The 5,000-nt window shown below is 41.1% G+C and overlaps 1 protein-coding gene across 1 annotated transcript in view; it reads right to left on the reverse strand.

Annotated features, from left to right (window-relative positions):
• LOC134457427 (syntaphilin) overlaps nucleotides 1-5,000 on the reverse strand; it is a 14,525-nt gene that overhangs the window by 5,994 nt on the left and 3,531 nt on the right. The gene's annotated exons all lie outside the window — the stretch shown is intronic.

Here is a 5,000-nt window from a genome sequence, read left to right on the forward strand (position 1 = left end):
GACGCAGGCCCCCCTCAGGGGTGCCACGGAAACATGGCTGATAAATAAATGATGTAATATAATACATATTTGTCTAAATTGATAAGCTATTGCTAGTCAGTGGAATCTTTCATCTGCCATTTACGTACAATAAATTCAGTCAGCTGCGACTTCGAACGTAGGTTGTGTGACGTCTCCAAATGTTTTACTTTTCTAAGCTTTTAAGGTATCGGATGCGATGCCATGTTACGGCTTGTTGGTTTAGGGTGCCTTGAAATTTTTCATGAATTGAAAGGGTGCTTCGCCTAAAAAAAGGTTGAGAAACACTGCGTTAGAGCCACGGCAGGGCCAGGCTTGCCATTGCTATTTGGATTTCAGAAGTCTCATCGTGGGGGTGAGCATACTGTGTCTCTGCCTCTCCCCGGTCCAAGTGGCCCTCTTGATACTTGATAGCTCTCCTGTGGCTCTCTTGGCTTGCCATTTAGTCCACGGGCCAGGTGAGATGTCGGTACCACTCAGAGGGGCAAAGGTTGCTTATATTTTTTGAAAAGATACATGTCTGAAGTTAACATTTTTGTATGATAACCCTTCTGGAAGTACAGCCAAGTTAGGGTTATCAGCCGTTAAAGATACACCCCCCCATCAAAAATAAAGGTTTTTAAGATGGGTGCCTGTCTTTCTACTGGCCCTTGTTTAAGACGTATAGGGATGGTTAATTTTGTTATGTGTGGTATCGTTGCGAAGGGGAGACTCTGAGCTTTCATCTGACACCTTTCGAGAACATTTTGGTTAAGTATAGCCCTCCCTGCAGCTCTTCAAACATTTACTCAGACACATTTTTTTCCATTTTCGCCGATATCATCTCTTGTCTTTTCATACTGTGGCATCAGGGAGCATCAGAGAGACCTATTTAAAACTCTAAAATACTGTCTTGAGTATCAGGAATCTGAAAATATATCCTTTCACTATGTTATCCCATTTTCAGTCTTGTATCAGGCATGCCACTTTTTTGTTGCTGTTTTTTTGTGTGCTAATGTCTCGTATAGTCAGGCCTTTTTGAGACATTCTGCAGTTGGTTATCATAGCTTGTTATATATCATCAAGGAAGCCGACAGGGGGGGACAAAGGGATGTCTTGTCCCGGGCCCAGGGAGAGAGGGGGCCCAGAATTTGATCCTCATTACATTGTATGTATTGAATTTGGGGCCCTTTCAGATGTCTTTGTCCCGGGCCCAGCCAAGCCTGTCAGCGACCCTGTATATCATATGAAAGCTTGGATTGTATAGTATACAGATATGACCATATTTGGTGTACCTATTTGCATAGTAACCTATTTGCATAGCAATGGTTGCCAATTTGTTGTTATGACTGAAACTTAATTATATGTCCAAAATACCTCAAGACGTTTCAACCTTGAAGATGAATTTGAGTGGTAACCGTAATATATCTGACTCCCACTCCACTTTTCTTTTTTACACCGCATTGTACATGACCCCACACTACTCTATCAGTTCCATGTAGTGGTAAACTGGCAACGCTTCTAGGGCCATTCTGCAATTGGTTGTCATAGCTCATTATACTCCATATTAAAGCTTGGAGTTTGCAGTGTATGGGATATTATGATATATTTTGCTGTACCTATTTGCTTAGCAACGCAGGTAAAGCATTTTCCTTACCAACCATCAATGATACAGTTTCTCAGCGATTCCATTGTGTTATGATCCGTGAATCCTGACTACTTGTCCTAATATCAGTGTTGTGATGCAATACATCAAGAGTTTATATACAACATCTGCAACATATGTGATAATGGCCCATTTGATGTTAGTCTTCCAACCGAGATCATAGCAAATGTGTGAGAAATACAATAGGCCTTTAAACATATCGTGTCAACTTTTGTAGACATATTGTGTCATGTTAAATATGACTTAAAAATGTTCGGTTACTACATGTCAGACCTACATGTATCTTAATTTTACATGTGCTTAGCAGCAGAGATGGGAAAAGAGTTGAAGTTGTACTCAAGTGAGCGTAGGCCTATCTTTCTTAAATCTTACTCGAGGGGTAAGTAAAAGTCATGTACTCATCCAAAATCTCAAGTAGAGGTAAAGTAGTTCAAAAAAAGTACTTAAAATGTAATTTGATGAAATATAGTTCTTTGTTACTTTCAATTAGATATCCTCTAGTGGCCTAGGCCTCTTTTTTGGTCTTTTATGGCTCATTTTGTGACAGGAAAGGATTGGCGAGAGAGAGAGGCGGCAGTCTGGTGCCCTATCTAGCAACGGTCCATGCCTAGTCCTTTGGAGATGCTCTTCATTTAGTGGTTTTGTTTAGTCAATAATGACACATCTGGTGTTCCCAGACAGGCCCTCTTGCAGGAAAACCAGCAGATCTATCATCTACAAACCTAAAGGCCAACTTCAGTCTTGGGTAGTGGTTTGAACAGGCAGCAGGGCTTTGTTGCATCTGGTATTGGAGACCTAGACTGTATCAGAGGTGTCATGATTTATAGCAAAATGTAAAAACTCTCTGTGATATAACAGTCGAAGATCATGAAGAAGTTGAACATATTGCAAAGGAAGAGTGAGGGACAATACCATCAGGAAAGTGCAAAAAGCTCAATGATGAATGAAAAACATGTTTGGAAGCTGTCATTGTCATTGTGCACCCAAATACTACTGGTGAGGACTGTATACTGACCATTCAGAAGACAAAAATATAATTTCAGCAAGGGATGTTTTCTTGGCACACGTTGGGCCCCTTTGTACCAATCAAGCATCATTACAATGCCCCAGTCTACTTGAACGTTGTTGCAGGCAGTTAAATGGCTTCTTATGGAAAAAGGGGTAGGCTACAGCCCAGTACCCAGCCCAGCAAGGTGTACCTAAGTAGCAGGTAAGTGTACATCTTCTTTGTGTATGCATTTTTACTTTCTAAAGTGGTATGTAGTATACAGTATACAGTTTTATGCATAAGTCAGTAGGCCTATACAGGTGGGATTTCAACCTGCAACCCTCTGATCTGATGTCCATCTCCTGAACCACTATGCCACAACTGCCCCATGTGCTGTTACAGTATGTGTAACATGGCTGTTATGTAACTGTATGAATGCCACAGTTGGTCCTACTCTCTACATTTACAGTGCATGTGCAGGGAGTACTATTCAGTGTGATATGAGGTTCTGTGCTATTGTGAAATTAGCACATGTAGAGTAGCAGGGCAATAACAAACCCATTACATCTACTGTGACTACCAGGTTCATAGAGTTCAATGCTCAGTATGGTCTCCTATTGTAATGCACTGCACTCTACTGAACTATACTCTACTGTACCATACAGTTCTCTACTCTACTTCACTCTACTCCATTGTTCATTACTGCTGCTTGGGTCTAGGGATGGGTATCAGTGTATGCCTGGAAAGTGAGCTGCAGTTGCTCAGTTGGTACACCAACACATGTGAATACAGTACATGTATGCATGTTGCTTCATCGGTGGCATAGTGTAGTAGTTGTTGCAGCAGTATGAAGTTCAGAACTCGTGCTGTCTTTGTAAAGCTCTGATGACATTGTACCCCACTCTTCCTTTGCAAACCTCTTCATGATCTTCACCTCAAATGAAGTGTTCTTGCAGAGGGTTTTTAAATGTTGCTGTAAATCATGATACATGTGGTACGACCAAGGCCTCCAGGAGGTGAGAAGTGCCGCAAATTCTCGAATTAAATAAACAAGTTTTTAATGTGACAACTCGAGAGTGTGCAGCACTTCTCTCCTCCTGCAAGTGTGCAACTGCACTCAGTACCCGCCAGGTTAGTGGGGGGATTAATTAACCAGTGCTCTCCACCATCCTCTTCCATGACTGAGGCACCCCAATTATGGTACCGTCCCGCTGCACTGCTGCCTTTCGGATGCCCTTTGGGGTCTGCCCCCTTGCACGGGTGAGGCATAAATGCAATTTTGTTGTGTGTTGTGTGCACAGTGTGTAGTGTGTTGTGGAGTGCTGTGTCACAATGTGAATGGATGTAGGAGTTAACTAGTTGGACTTTCACTTCACGTTCTACTACTAAAGACTACTAAAAAGGGACAAGTTAAGGGATGAGTTTCTGTTGTGTTTTTTCACACAATTGCTATGATTTCAGTTGCAAGACTAATATCATAGGTTACATTATCACATATATTTCTGGTATATAACCTCTGGGCGCATAACAACATTGATTTTAGTACAAGTAGTCAGGATTCAGACACCATATGACACAATGGAATCACTGAGAAACTATATCATTGATACTGGTTATGGAAAATGATTTGCCTAGTTAACATTGCTCTGCAAACAGGTACACCAAATATATGATAATATATGAATATGCTACCCACTCCAAGCTTTCATATGGTATATAACAAGCTATGACAACCAACTGCAAAATGCACCTAGAGGTATTGCTTCCTGAACTTTATGAGAAAATGGTAAAACTGTGTTTTGAAAAAAATGACATGCCTCATACAAGACTGAAAATCACCCCCTAAACATGGGATAACATAGTGAAAGGATACATTTTCAGATTCCTGATACTCAAGATAATATTTTAGAGTTTAAAATAGGTCTTTCTGATGCTCCCTGATGCCACAGTATGAAAAGACAAGAGATGATATCGGCGAAAATGGAAAAAAATGTGTCTGAGTAAATGTTTGAAGAGCTGCAGGGAGGGCTATACTTAACCAAAATGTTCTCGAAAGGTGTCTGATGAAAGCTCAGAGTCTCCCCTTCGCAACGATACCACACATAACAAAATTAACCATCCCTATACGTCTTAAACAAGGGCCAGTAGAAAGACAGGCACCCATCTTAAAAACCTTTATTTTTGATGGGGGGGTGTTACTTTAACGGCTGATAACCCGAACTTGGCTGTACTTCCAGAAGGGTTATCATACAAAAATGTTAACTTCAGACAAGTATCTTTTCAAAAAATATAAGCAACCTTTGCCCCTCTGAGTGGTACCGACATCTCACCTGGCCCGTGGACTAATTG

Source organism: Engraulis encrasicolus, chromosome 10, assembly GCF_034702125.1.
Source record: "Engraulis encrasicolus isolate BLACKSEA-1 chromosome 10, IST_EnEncr_1.0, whole genome shotgun sequence".
NCBI lineage: Eukaryota > Metazoa > Chordata > Actinopteri > Clupeiformes > Engraulidae > Engraulis > Engraulis encrasicolus.